Below are 16,494 nucleotides of genomic sequence, written 5' to 3' on the forward strand. Positions count from 1 at the left end.
AAATTGTATTTTGTAAAAAAAAAATTTTCCGTTTTTTCACCGTGGATTAAATATGACAGTAACCAGTGAGCAGCAACAGTCTTCTGATTATATTCTAAGTCAAATTGCATTAAGAAAAAGAAAGTTACTTAAGTAATTGAAAGTGATAGGTGACAACTCACGTGAGGCGAGTTTGTCCCGTACGAAGGCCTTTTTAACGCCTTCTTAGACTCGGGCGGCAGTCAAGCTTTCGGGCACCCCGGCCCGTTCGCGCGTCAATAATGAAATCCCTATTAATTATAATTCGACACTCGATATCGTTTTTGTAAAATAAATAATTGAACGTTTATAACGTTCTTCGCTTATTTATTTAAAGGAAAAATGTAATAGCGATTTTCTTTAATATAGTAGGGAAGCATATGGATACACTTATAGGCGTTTATAATTATAATATTTATTCTAGTCTCTTTCACAACATAAATAAGTTAAGCAGAATAGAGAGATATATATATATATATAAATTCTCAGACGCGTAATTTTCGCCTCGCGACGTCTATTATTTTTTGGTTACATAAAAAGTATTACTCACTTTGTATTAACATTGTAAATATAAATTGGTCCAAAATATTATTCGCTTCGTGATGTGGTCAATCACTTTTTCTTTGAATCTGATCAGATCAACTGGTCCAATATATTTTTTTATACAATACTTTAGCAACACTCAAGAAAATGATAATTCCTATGATTTTCGTTGTCCAATATATTCTTTATCCAATAGTGTAGCAACACGCAAGAAAATGATAATTCCTATGATTTTCGTTTACACAAAATTATTAAAACAATTGTACTCGACACTTCTAATACTTAATCGCAACTCAAACAATTATATTCTCAAACTCTTATTACGGATTTAACTTCAGTAGGAAAATATGCGGGCTTCTTAGTCGAGCGCTCACTCCTAACTGACTAATCTCCCTGTCTAGGATCGTTGTTTTCGCCGGTTCATTATATATATTTTCCTCGTATTCCGTCTCTTTCTCGCACATACACTTTAGACGTTTACGCTTCTCGTATCGGCTCGTCTTACCTAGCTAAGCACGCTGACCAAAGCATGCTGTCGCAGCATGCTGCCTCAGCGTGAATCAGCCTCTGCCGCACATTCCTACCGAGTCGCGCACACGAGTACTGCTAGCTATACTATGTCCGAACGGAAATCTCGGGTCCGAAATATTATTCGACAAAATACAATTATAACACAATGAAGTGTCACGTAACAGAAAGAAAAAAAAATTATTATGCCTTCGAGGTAAATAGAAAATATTTTACAAGTCATTTTTTTCTACAAGTTGAGTCGTTATTACTAATTTATTTTTTAGAGATGGATTTTATTCAACTTAACATTATTGCACGTGGGAAATTTAAGCCCACTATGAAAGTTAGTTAATTGATGAAAGAATACAAATATATGATCACGAAAGTAAATTTTTTTATTTTTTTTCCCCACTTTCATTTACAATCTGTTTTTTCGACAATGAGTATATGGTTTTACAATAATTTAACAATTAGTCACAATATTATTTGTAATATTATATATAAGTAATTCACTAATGATCTGTACCAGTGCATTAATACTATATTAATCATATGTAAATGGTATTTTATATTTCTTATATATTGAAATTGTTGGTGTTGTATATATTAACTCCTTGGTTAGACGATTTAGATGATTTTTTATCCTACTGTTTTATTTTCTGTAAACTGCTTCTATTTTTTCTTTTACTGTCTTTATGTTGATATCCTTCCTTATGTATTCGCTAGTTACATACTATGGCGAATCAGTGATATATCTTAAAATTTTATTTTGGAACCTTTCTATGATATCTATATTAAACTTGACCAGTTCCCAGCTGTGTTCAGATAATTCTGCATGATGTGAGTGGCTGTTATTTAATTAACGTGTGATATTAGTACTGCTATGTCGTCAGCATACGTAGCAATCTTAACATTTTCCATTTTCGGGAGATCATGAGTATATTTTAAGTATAAAATAGGGCCAAGTACCCTTGCTTGAGGTATGCCAGCTTTTGTTGGATAAAGATTGGTTGTTTCATGATTTATTTTTATCTTAAAAGTTCTATAGCTTAGATATCATTCTAGTAACAGGTATAGTTCTTTTGGAAAGATTTTATTTAATTTATATAAAAGTCCTTGATGCTAAACTTGTTTTGATCATTTAAGACTTTGTATACAAAAGTAAAATCAGTTGCAATACAAAATCACTCATCATTGTTGGCGACAAAATTATTGCAACAATCAGTGCAAAATCAGCAATTGCAACTGTTTCTATCATGTAAGTTGTCGAATGCAATTATACAAAAACAAAAATTGATGGACCATTTGACAGAAAACACCAATAAACTTAATTTATTCATAAATTATCAAGGAGCAAATTTTATAGAATTTAGTAGTGCGTGGATGCATTATTATTATTATTACTATTATTAAATAAATACTACAATTATATTTTTACATAAAATGTTTATTTATTTATTCTTAAATCTACATATTTAATTTTAGACTAACTTTCTCTTTTTCTACAGTTTATTTGTATCTATCCAACTATCAAGCAAATTATCGAACCCTAAATATTTCACAAAGACTCGATTATCATGTCTTTTAAAAATTTTTTCAACTAGATATATATCGGGATATTTAATTTTTTGATAAATTTTTAAGTGATAAATAATTAGATTTGATGAAACTACACGTATGATAGTAAATATTTCCGTAAATCAATTCGGTTTTCAAACATATAATTCGCAATACTTAGTCTCACTTTATCATCAACTTTGAAATTTGGCCTCCTTTTTACGCCTTCTTAACCCATTTCTTCCCAATCGACCATGAGACTACCGAATGGTTTATCGTCTTGTAAAATGGGTAGGATCGCTTGAAATCGACATGCAAAATACCATTTCCGAAGCAAAAAGACTTGCTCTTTCCTAATCTGCAAACAGATTTTCAAAATTTTACGATCCAAAACCAATATGGCGGCTCAAACTTAGTGAAAATTTCATTTTTTATTTTAACTGAATTTCCTTTTTTTTTTTCGAGTAAAGTATGTAATGTATACCTAATAAACAATTTTATTTGACTCTCAGTATGGTTGTAGAACTTCTGTTATCGATTATTGATATTTTTGAAAATCCAAAATTTAAAATAGCGGACGAAAAATTGAAAAATTCTGAAAAATGAAGGAAAATGAGAAAATATATATTTCTTGTGTTTTTGAGGGTGTTGATTTGATATCTGGTGTTGATTATTGAAAATTTTTGCACCGAAAATAAATATGGCGCATGCAAAATGGCTGCCAAATTGAATTTTTTCGAAAAATCAAAGTTTTTCGCCAAAATACATTCTCTTTGCGTTTTTGAGGGTGCTGATTTGATATTTTATGTTACTTTTTGAAAATTCTTGCATCGAAAATCAATATCGAGCATTCAAAATGGCTGATAAACTTAATTTTTTTTTACTTGAGTTTTTTTTTATAAAGTACACATTTTTATATACTTTTGAAGCTAATAAATTGATATTTCATTATATATAGTTATAAATCATTTTCAGTGTAAAAATTATGTTCAGTGAATAGTAGTAGTAAATAATTGAGTTACTGAGATGTTGAAAAAGTATGATCATAACTATCAAAACATTTACAACATATGTATTTATCGCATTTTTCCCAAAAGTTGTTAGTACGTTGGTTATCACACTTTTCTCCTGATTTACATGTTTGTTGTGTATATCTTTGAGAACTTTGATGCAAACCATGGTAGGATCTGAAACATTGAACACAATAATGTTCTTTACAATCATAACAATAATAAGTAGTTCGATCTTTACATACCTTACATACTTTGCGTGCTTTAGGAATCATGACGAGTGAATGTTGAGATAGTGATTCTTCCCTTCGTTCCAAGTATGCTCTTATGACATTCGAGACAAACTCTTTAGCTGATATTTTCTTACTATGCACTAAATTATATAAGACCATACCATTAGTTAATGATGATTGTATAAACCCACAAAACATAGGCCATGTCCACTTTTTACCATGAATAGTTGGTCGAAAATCACTGCAATGTTGATCATGAAGATCAACACCTCCCATAAACATATTATAAATTATAAAAACCAAAGGAAACTCTAGTGGAATTTTTTTTTATACTTTTATCAGTTCTTTCCACTTCAGATCGTGGTGTAACACAGCTTGCAGTTGAAATGATAGAAACATTTTTAGAATCCTTTACTGTAACATAGTTTATGCCACTATTTACTTCGTGAGTTACTACATAAGTACCACGCTCAGATTTTTTATCGATGGTATGTTTTTTTTTTAAAGTATCAAGTTCGGAAACTACTTCTTGTTTGTTAGCTTTTTGTTTTGTTTGCTTGCCTGCTTTCAAAGTTGATTTTTTCTTTGTTAGATTATTTATTTTGTTTTTTACATTTTTTGCATTATTTTTTTTCGTTGCTTTCGTATATTTTTCTTTTACTTTTTTAGCTGCTTGTTTTTTAGCTGTTTGTTTTTTAGCTGCTTGTATTTTAGCTGTTTGTTTGTTAGTCAATCTTTTAACAGTTTTAACTTTATTTGAAATTAGAGACTTTGTTTTTCTTTTATTTTTCTCTTGATTAGAAGCTAATAATTCTTTGAACATATCTTTAGTAAAAACTCGCTCGTCTCTTACTGTCCCAGTTGCTCTGAGACCATGTTTATTCAATCGTACGAGTAAATCAGGTGAACTAAAATATTTGTCAAAACTGACGTGGTATATCAAAATTTCATCTGCCGACTTTCTCTGAAAAAATTCTTTTAACATTTTTATCACTACTCTAGAACCCAAAGCACATTTTTCTTCGCTACTTGAATCGTGACCACAGTAAACATCAAAATCTAATAAATATCCCTGAATTGTACAAAGCGCCCAAAGTTTTATTCCAAATCGTACAGGTTTATTTTTTATAAATTGTTTGAGTATGGTATGACCAAAAAATGTAACCATCATCTCATCGATCGAAAGGGCAGAACAAAAAAAATCAAATTGCTGAATATTTTTTCGAAAAATGTTTATTATTTTTCTGACTCTCCATACTCTATCTGCATCATTTCTATCTTCTTTTTTATTCATTATAAATTTATTTTTTATATTTTCAAATTTATTACGCGACATGGTTTCAGAAACTGTATCGGAATGGTACACAGAATCGTTAGAACAATAATCCCTATAACATTTACGACTGTTGATAATAGAAAACATAACTATCCCAATGAATTTATTCAAATCATCAGTATCAATATCTAAATCATTTTCAGCACTTGCTTTAATTATATAATCTTTTATTTCATCGGAAAAAAATAACTCAAACAACTCATCGCATGTTTTTTCAAGCAAACTATTTTTTAACTCCTCATCCAAAAATATTTCTGATTTTGGTATCGAATCAAAATTTTTCTCTATCTTTCCATACATACTCATGTGAAGGTTCTAATTTTATTTGAAGAAATGAGGGATTCGTCAACTATTTGATACCCTTCTGGACAATTGCGTCCTTCAATAATCTGAACACTGTCAGCTGAATCGTTTTCATTGTTTGATTCATCTCCACTTCCAATATCATCAGGAATCACAGCAACGTTTCTAAATAAACTTTCGGGTAAATTAGAAAACGTTTTATCTGTTCCGTCAACATGGGAATCTAAATCCATAAGCTCAGTAGTTTCAACAGTAATGCTACTGTCAGATTGCTTTGCGTTTTTCTTTGGCATACTTTACACCAGATGTTATTTTGTAAAGTTATTCAAAATTATAATATTATGAGGTTCAAAAATATTATAATAAATCAATCGCAGTAATAGTCGAAGTTTTTATATAAATTATTATTATTGTAATACAATAGTAATATAAATTTTGTAGTTTATTTTTTTTAAGTATACAAATTTGCGGAAAATATCGGGTACCTATATGGATTTAGGATTGCAGATTTTACTGCAAGTACAAAAAAATGATTATTCGCCACCTAGCGGCCGTTTTATAAGTAAAATATGATTTGAAATAATTTTATTGTAACTTTTATTATTTAGAAAATTAATGAATGCTAAACCTGTGGATTTTCGCTAGAAAAAATATATTTATAAAATAAATTAAGTTTATCAGCCATTTCAAATGCTCGATATTGATTTTCGGTGCAAGAATTTTCAAAAATCAACACCAGATATCAAATCAGCACCCTCAAAAACACAAGAAATATATATTTTCTCATTTTCCTTCATTTTTCAGAACTTTTCAATTTTTCGTCCGCCATTTAAAATTTTGGATTTTCAAAAATATCAATAATCGATCACAGAAGTTCTACAACCATACTAATAGTCAAATAAAATTGTTTATTAAGTATACGTTACATACTTTACTCGAAAAAAAAGGAAATTCAGCTAAAATAAAAAATGAAGTAGTTTGAGTTCACTAACTTCACTAAGTTTGAGCCGCCATATTGTTTTTGGATCACAAAATTTTGAAAATCTGTTTGCAGATTAGTAAAGAGCAAGTCTTTTTGCTTCGGAAATGGTATTTTGCATGTCGATTTCAAGCGATTCTACCCATTTTACAAGACGATAAACCAATCGGTAGTCTCATGGTCGATTGGGAAGAAATGGGTTAAGAAAAATTGCGTATTTTTTAAGCTAGATTCACTGTTGTAACTTAAATAGGTTTCATAGTAATCGTTCTGTATTTACGATTGTTATAAGTAGCAGTAAGCTTAAGTAGTAAGTCCACCCATTTGTGGTTGCCATGTAATCTAAATTTTATCCATATAGTATTTTTCAATGTATAATTAAATCGTTCAGATATTGAAGCTTCGAGTGGATTATAAGTCGAGTATACTACTTATTATACTAGTGTGATATATTTATAACAAAGTCCTTTCGATATCTTCACTTATTTATTGTGCTATCCTTGTCAGTCAACATTTTCAAATTCATGTGATCGTCAAATATATATTTTATATTTGCTTCGACTTTTCAAAAACCTACCAACACATTAACGTTATCTCTTATGGGATATTTAGGAATACAAACATAAGTTTATATGAAATACAAGCAGTCGATACTTTTATGTCTATCCATACAAAAGAAAGTTCTCATGTTATCCTGCTTCTTGTACGCGATATCATCGAATATCATTATTCGATTGGGTCATACATGCTCGGGATTAATTACTGACTCAGGCCCGTTGAAGGGTTTGCTTGCTCTAAGACTATGTGGAAGTAAATCCTTAAACGCTCTGATAGTTTATCTTCCTGTATAATGGCATCGAAAAAATCGATAGGAATTTATACAGTTTGCTCTTTAAATTTATGCTCATAATACAATATTCAAACAGTAACTAATTCAATGGCGATATATATTCACTTTTATAATTTTGAAAGTAAGTAGTATATTGGACTTTATAGAGTGATGATCACATACAAATATTAGAGAGTGAAGAAAGGACGAGGATTAGTTAACAAAGTTATCAATAAGCTTCCCTTTCAACTTCATATTCCAGGCAACTAGTATTGCGGTCCGGGAACTAAATTGCAGGAATGAATTCTTCGAGGTGATCCAGGCACCAATCCTATTGATGCAGGTTAGAGAAAGCATGTTAGAGCTAATTTAAAAAATCGAGAAAGTATAGAGTATAGAAATATCGCAGAGAGAATTTTAGCTGAGAAAGCTTAGAAGAGAGTGTACGATAAAAATTTCAACATTGGTGAAAAAGCATTTGCTTACGCTGTAACTAACGCCATGAAATTAAAATTTGAATTCGGTATGGGACTCAAGAAAAAAAAACACAGAAACTCAAATCAAAAAGTCATACAAAGCAATATCAAACGCTAATAGACTTGAAAAACGTAATGAAAGCCACCAATTTTAAATGGCTAAAAAATAAATGTGTTCGAATGATCATCGGCAGTACTCTAAAAAAGAACTCGTGCAGCTATTAAAAAGGTCGGTAGAAAAGCTAATATGAAAACTCCGCGAATTCTGCCAATTTCAAAAAAGATGAGTGGAGCTTTACCCTTTTTCATTCTTCTTTAGGCTGGTTAAAGCTCAACTGGTGTGTGGTGATGCGTCATTACGCGAAAAGCCTGACCTACAGGGCTCGCGCGAAATCCTCTCCCGACAAGAGGACGCGGATGGACGATCAGCTGATGCTGTTTAGCTCACATACGTGCACAAAACAGCTCCGAGACCTCGCGAAAATACATTTCAGGACTAGCCCGAATGATACGCACCACCCTTACACCCCCGCACACACACAGGAAACCGGACCGACGCTCCTCCAGGAAACCAGGCGACGAGAAAGTTCAGAGCTGAGATCAGCTGATCCTGCTGGCTAACATCGCAAGGAAAGAACCGCACACACACTAACACCGCTTGTCACCCAATCAGCACACTTAAAGGGCAGTCCGAAGCACACGCATACGTACACACTAACCGATTTTCCGAGCACCGGGAAGCAGGTACGAAGAACGGCAACGGGACGCGACGCTAACGCGTGAGCTGAGACGACCGTTAGGAGAGTGATCGGGCGCGAGCGGAGAATGGAGAAGAGCATGCGTGTGAGCGAAATGAAGAATACCGATACTCTCGTAGGGGCGACCGGTAGGGCTAACGAGCGGATACGCGTAAAGGATAGGTGAGAACGGCGCGAAACTGACCGACGCTTACGACTTGACGAACCAATAGAGAAAGATAGGGGTAGACTGACAAATAAGGAAATTAGGCGCCAAAATCCGACCAGTAATAAAATTGCGCGGGCTTAAAAGCTATAATAGACGGCGCTGACGATCGGCTTGACGACATTCTCGACCAATGAAACAAAAACCCGCAACGGTAAGGGGAGGGCAACGAGAGAGATGCGAAATGATGCCGATCTAGCCGCAGCCTATTCTCCTGGAAGCCGAGCCTAGCCTAGATCGAACCTTCAAACGAGTGAAGCCATATAGTTTTCCTTTATGGGTCAAGGTAAGGAAGAGAGAGAGAAAGAACGAGAGCCTTGATGGACAGAACAACGACACCACTTATGAGTACTGCATTAAAGTCTGTATCGTGATCGGGAGTGCGCGAATGAGCATAAGCCTTGCGGAGCCGCGACCTAAATCGATTGACCCGCAACTAACCGATGGTGTGTGATACGTTGTCGCCTTTTGTTCTTAAATGCTCTCGGACCGACTAGCTGACCTGACCTGTGGCTATCGCAATTGCGGGCTGAGATCGCGTCACGGTGCGCCTAATAATGGGAAATGGTTTGTGTGCTGCGCGATCAGGAATGGCGTTGATACGGATATTTGGGCAGACCGCTAGATTGACCGTCGCGTCGTTTGATTAAAATAGGAGCATAGTAACAGTTAGGAAAGTAGAATAGCTTGACCTTGGGCCGACAAATAATAGCAAAGCAAGGCGATAGTTAGACGAGAACAATAGATTGAACTTGGGCTGACGAGTAAAATAAAGATTCTGATTTATTGAATAAATAGTCATTTTATGACATAATTTCGTTTCCGTTCTTTTACTCGACTCTGTTCATAATATTCCGCATCCCCCGTAGTTAACGCGATTGGGCCACGTAGAACCGACTAGCGTACACCGATGCTTCGACGCCATTTCGTGTACACGACGATTATCCACTATCTATCACTACCCTGTATTGCTAATGAGGCGACGTAAGACACCACTCCGAAGACCTGCTGCTGAAGAGAGCTCCCTACTACCATTTCGACTAGCCACCGCCCACATTTTCATTCGCACGCTAAATAGGCCTTCGCGCTTCCTTTGATGTACTCGTACGAGTGTGGTTCGATAAGTATTTAGCCTCACCGCCCGATGGCGCCACTCTCGCAAAAGAAATATTCTATCACATAGTCCAACCTTCTCGATGGTTACTGTCAGGATTTCAGCCGGATCGGAGTTGTAGTTTATTTTTGAGAGCGTGTGAAAGCAAGTGTGTCCGTTGATTTTTGAAAAATGGAAAAAGAGCCGTATCGGTCGGTGATTCGATTCTTGTTTTTGGAAGGGAAATCGCACAGCAAAATCAAAAAACGCTTGGATGCTGTGTACGGTGACTCTTCTCCTTCGATGGCGACCATCAAAAATTGGTTTAACGAGTTCCAACGTGGTCGCACGTCGATTTTTGAAGAGCCATGTCCAGGTGCTCCGAAAACGGCTACCACGGAGGATAACGTGATAAAAATTCACGATCTCGTATTGGCAGATCGACGATTGAAGGTGCGCGAGATAGCTAAGATCGTAGGCATCTCAAATGACCGCGTGGGTCATGTCCTGTATGAAATTTTGGGCATGAGAAAGCTGTCGGCGCGATGGGTGCCGCGTTTGCTCACTCCGGACAACAAGCGTAACCGTGAGACAACTTCAGAGCAATGTCTGACGCTGTTTAAGCGCAATCCGAAGGAGTTTCCGCGTCGTTTCGTGACAGTCGACGAAACATGGATCCACTGGTATACACCAGAGACCAAGGAATAGTCGAAACAGTGGACTTTACCCGGCGAAAGTGCTCCGAAGAAGGCGAAGACTGCCCCATCGGCCGGAAAGGTGATGGCCACCGTTTTCTGGAATTCACAAGGTGTGATCTACATTTACTATCTGGAGAGGGGCAAAACGGTCAGAGGGCTGTACTATGCCGAATTGGGCTGATTCGACGTCGAATTGCAGAAAAAACGGCCCCATTTGGCGAAGAAAAGAGTGCTCTTCTACCATAACAACGCATTAGGTCACACCTCCGCCGTCACCATGGCCAAATTGGTCGAATTAGGCTACGAACTGCTGCACCATCCACCGTATTTTCCAGATTTAGCCTCGTGCGACTTATTTTTGTTTCCAAACTTGAAAAAGTCACTCGCCGGGCAGAAATTTGAGTTGAATGAGGAGGTAATCGCTGCCACGGAAGCCTGCTTTTCAGACCTCGAGGAAACGAATTTTTCAGACGGGTTAAAGAAGTTGGAGCATCGCTGGGCCACGTGTATCGAACTAAAAGGAGACTATGTTGAAAAATAAAACGCCACTTTTCCAAAATTTTCGTTTTTCTTTTGTAGGCTAAGTACTTATCGGACCACCCTCGTATCTACATGTAAATATGTCAAGCATTTGCCTTAAATATTTAATTAATTTCCAATACTCATCGTCTTTGCTAATAAAGTTTCCAATCATTAAAGGTAGATTTCTCATCAAATTTACAACTTCTGCCGCTGACATTTTTAAAGTATCATTATCTTGCAATCGTTTTATTTTTATGATAGGCGGTTTATTGACAGAATTTGATGAACAATAATTAAAATTTTCAATAATATTATTTAATGTTTGAAGAGTAAAATACATTTTTGAAAAATTGAATTACTAAATACCACATGTAAAACATATAAACAAACTTCCTCCAAGTAATCATGCATCATATCCAAACTACATTTTTGAGTGAGATGGAAATTGTCAATGTTATGGAAAATGCACAGCTCTTTCACGCCAGTCAATTTTACGTTTCTCAGATGAACGCCATTTAAATAGTTTGTTTCGGTTCTAAGAATATTTTTATCTTTAAAAGTCAATCTAGATGTTAACTCGACAGTACATTTGCAAATCCGACAATAGTAATCGCTTTTAAATGATTTTACAAAGCCAAATATTTCGTTCAAACCAAGGTTATCACCCAAAACTAACACAAGTTAAAACTTTATCTTACGAATTATTTGACCATCAAAAGTCTCTAATCCTTCTCTATAAAGAAAATTCACTTTTTTAATCAGTTTGTCAAAAATCTAAGCTAGCGATAAATTTTCGTTCTTTATATCTTCAGAATGAAGTAACATACAGAAAAAAATTGTTTCAATAAGTGATGCTAGGCGTGGTGAAAAACAAGCCAATTGGGTGTAAACGACCGCAAATTTATTTACACGGGCACTATTTCCTAAAGCATTACCACATTCTATCTCATCATAATAAATATAAAACGGTACAATTAATTCACCTAACAATTTCAGAACGTACGATATCTTTGCTGCCATAAATTACTTTGTATGACATTTTGAATAAGTTTTGTACCTTGCTGAGAAAGATTATCAACGTAATTTAATATTTCACTCAAAATGCCAGGAATTTCTAAAAGAACTCTTTAAAGAGTAACGCAAAGGAGTCCATAGAGCATGAATCGATTTAAATTTTAGTAATTCTTCATTATTGACTAATGTTAACTGTAAAGTTTTTCAAACATCAATAACTTATGGCTCACAATATCCTTTACTTTTCAAAAATATCATTCGTTGTGGTTCTGAATTTAACTTTTCAAATAAAAAACTTGTAACTGGTCGCTCGATTAAGAGCCTTTTAAATAAATGCAGAATGGTCCAAAAAGCCAACGACAGCTCTCCGTACTCCGAATTGCACTAGCGCAGCGAATGGTAAAATAATTTACAACTAACAACTATTTATTTTAATTTTTTTTCATATGCTGTTACGCGATGAGCACCAGCGTTACAAATTTACTAACTACTAATACCTGCTATTCTTCCACTGACTACTCCGAAAAGTCAATATATGAATTCAAGCACAGGAAAATAATCAACGCTGCAAAAAAAGGAAAAACCATCCTATGTACGCCTACATGATGCAAGAAAAATAAGGAGTCATCAAATGCTGGACGTACACGATATGGAACTCCAAGATCTACGTCCGAAAATGCACATACCATGCCTCAAATAATTATTTTAATCTTGCGTAAGCGTATCGGATATTTTCTTCATGTTGCCTACACACAGAAAATATTTTGTAATTTTGCCTATGGAAAGCAGCGATAACTTTCCTAATTTAATTAATATGCGCAATAATACTCGAAGATATCGATAACAAAAATATGTAAAGATCGTCTCGATATTTATCTCGAATTTATATACCGAGAGATACAAATTAACCTCTCGCTATTATTTAATAAAATTCATTTTAATATTCGTCTCAATTTAAATGCTGCTCGATATGCATATTCATATTCTACGCTAGCCACGCCCACTTACGTCTAAGCCTATGCAAAAAGAACGAGATAGCTTAATAGATAGAAAAGGACGGCGTATCACACTCGGCTTGCCTAGTAGATAGAGACAGAATAATATCTTGATCGATGCGATAGGGAAAGATAACGTCATGAGCGAAGATTATCGAAATCAAATTGTATTGCGACTATGAATATTCATGACTAGGAGAAAGTGGAGAGGGAAGAATTAGCGAGAGTTTGCCGATGGCTTTAGTCAAGTACAGACGTATAGTTCTGTCTCTTTGAATCATTTTGCAGATCTTTTCCTCGTGACTTTCCAAAGTTCAAGTGCCTGTGCACCATAGCTTGCTCGTGCTCACCGTGCCTAAATTTTGAGATTAATTGTCACATTATTGGATGGAATAGGCATTACTGGCGATAAGAGATTATTTTGAGCGTATACCAGCTTTACATAAAATTAGAGTGAGTACCGCACGACTTATCGTTACCCAGACTTTTGCCAATTTCATTTCATTATTCATCTCGATCCGCATAAATGTGCCGTATACCAGCGAAATAACTGACTTAATGAATAGTGCGAGGAGGAGTACGTAATAGCGCATTCGCGTTCGAAAACTCGTCGTGCCTATTTTTATTTTGCGAAATCTTGTCTATTTTGTTATTAATAGTTTTAAGATAAGAGCCTATATCCTTAGACTAACATTTACGCAAAATAATATCGTCATTGTATGTTATCTACTCTTCACATTTACACAATCTCTTTGTCTAATAAATCGGTTCAATTAATTTTGAATCTAACTGTATGATATATTCTAAACCTCCCGCCTTGTCCTCTATCCATCCGACCTTGGGTTTCGCTCCAGCTTCGACAGAGAACCAGCGGAGTTAGTAAACATATAGCCGATTTTGATCCGACTACTTGCTATCAAGGTAAGCCACGACCAAGCATCGATTGAGCTAAGCCGCGGATAAATATCGCGGATAAACAAATCTATACACCTATTGATTCGAGAATAATATTTTGTCAGCTTCATAGTTCAAGGGGATTAGCCTGACGAAATGCCAAATTACTCTCTATAAAATTATTTACAGTGCGGGTTGAAAATTCCAACGCCCGCCCTTACTACTCAGGGTGGCACTCCCCTGAAGAATTAATCCTGCTTAATTAGTAGTGCCTGGCGCCCAATAATCTAATAAATTAATTATCGCAATTTGGGATTAATATTCCGCCAAGTAGCATGGTAATCATTTAGTCGGTGAAAGCACCATGTTACAAACTATGCTCGCGAAAGACAGAATCTAAGTTACACCGCGATTCATTACAAAGTTCTCTTGATTACTGAAGGCATTAAGGGTATCTACTTTCAATGATGGCAAATAAATGTCAAGATAGAATTTGTTGAAAAATGATATAATTATATCAACGACTAGTCTTGGTAAATTAGGATCATTATGCAGTTGCAAAATCAATATTGTGATGTAATTAATAAATAAAAGTAAATTCATAATTAATGAAACAGTTGTGACGAGAGCAAGCGCTGCGCTTATTCTCGTCGGAATTTACCCCAATTCCCCCTCTCTCTCTGAGCAAGGCACGGTGACCAGCGTTAGGCGCATTTAAGAATCATTATAGGGTTTGTTAATGTACGGTATTTCCGAAGTTTAAGTGTAATTTAACTTTGATTTTATTTGAATTAGATTTGTTTAAATACGAATTTGTCTTTTGTATATAATTCCCTAACCACTTTCATTTTTTTGGCTTTTCCTCCCTTCCCGCCTCGATTGCTATGAGCGAATGCGCCTCACTTGCCCACCTTAAAAACTGATAACGAACGAGCTTTCGTTACACAGTATAACTTAACACGTTCAATTAAAGTGATATATTAAATACCGTAAACTAGCAAAAATACTAATATTTCAAACTATATTTCACTTCATATTTTTAACTAACTCCGACGGAATCAAGTACATTAGAATCATCCCTGATAAGTGGGATCTTACTTGCATTTGCTGACTCAGCTTGTGCTGTTTCTTCCCTTGGAATCTCTAGTGTTTTTAGAGATTGAATTAACGTTCTAACACCTTGGTAAGTAACATTTACGAAATAAGGTGACTTCTTACTAGGGAATTTATACTCGTATACCCAAAGCTGAATAAACAGCCAGACATAGTCACAATGCCTTGGCCAGTAACGCATACTCTCGGGAGTAGCCGACCCGTGCACTGCACGCCGCGCGTCAGCCAATCAGAGCGTTGGACCAGGTGTGCGTATACTCCCGCTGGTGAGCGGAGATCTGATCTGAGGGGCCCGAATAAATTTGACACCGGAAAATATTATACGCGCTATACTTTCTAGAGAAAAACAGTAAATTTGATGGTTAAAAATGTATTCCTTACTAAATAAAAGTAAATATTAATGCATATTTTCCACGTGGCTTGGGTAATTGAAAAAATGCTTCATTGATGAAAATAAATAATGTTTTTTGAGTATTGCTTTTTCGTGGTATTTAAATTTTAATGAAATATTAAGGTTAAAAATGTTTCTCATTGACAAATAAATATTTTAATAATGCTTATTATTCAATCCCGGAAATGTTTATTTTTCAATGAAATTACATATAGAGAAAAATAGGAAACTTGTATTTTTCCAAACCTAAATTCTAAAAGTTGTTTATAAATATTACATATTTACAGTGCACAATTTTGAAAAAATTGAGTTTTCAATTTCTAAAAAATATTTAATAGATAAAAAATTATTAACAGTTAAACTTGCAAAAAAAGTTAATTTTTCAATTATTAACTTTTTAAAAATGTATTTTAAAAAAAACTACAAGAGACGTTTTCATCTTAAAATGACCCAAATTATCTATAAAAAATTATTTTATTGAAAAAGAATTATTTGTACACGATTATTTAAACAACTGAGTTTTAAACAAAGCCTAGGGGTTTGTTGTAAAAATTATTAATACCATTGGATTTAGCAGGTAAAAATACATAAGATTACAGTCATGGTTTTTACTTTCTGCCGTCTTAGAGTATACGGGATGATACCCGGTTCCCGGATTAGCAGTATACGGCAGTGTCTGCCGCGCAGTGCTTAGGGAGAGAGAGCGCGCAGTGCACGGGAAAAGGCAGTGCGGTAGGAGGTAGTGCGTCAGGTTCGACTGTATGTAAATAATTGATTGAAGACAAGGTACGCTTTCTCAATTCCGTCCTTAAAATATCAAATATACGATAAAAGTTTAAACGAAATTTTTTTCGTACTCCTTTTTTTGTCCTCATTTATTTGCTATAATCCTGAAAAAAAAACATTTGTTTTTAATTTATAAATTTATAAAAACTAATATTAAATATTTACCCTTTTTTCACATTATAAAATTGAATAATTGATTTGCATACAGATTAAATAATTATTACCTCTATT

General features: G+C 34.7%; 1 protein-coding gene across 2 annotated transcripts in view; it reads right to left on the minus strand.

Moving 5' to 3' along the window:
* Positions 1-16,494, minus strand: part of LOC131671708 (disks large 1 tumor suppressor protein-like) — a 1,979,893-nt gene that overhangs the window by 1,437,224 nt on the left and 526,175 nt on the right. The window lies entirely within an intron of this gene.

The sequence above is a fragment of the Phymastichus coffea genome, unplaced genomic scaffold (assembly GCF_024137745.1).
Source record: "Phymastichus coffea isolate CEN01 unplaced genomic scaffold, Cenicafe_Pcof_1.1 PCOF00010, whole genome shotgun sequence".
Lineage (NCBI taxonomy): Eukaryota > Metazoa > Arthropoda > Insecta > Hymenoptera > Eulophidae > Phymastichus > Phymastichus coffea.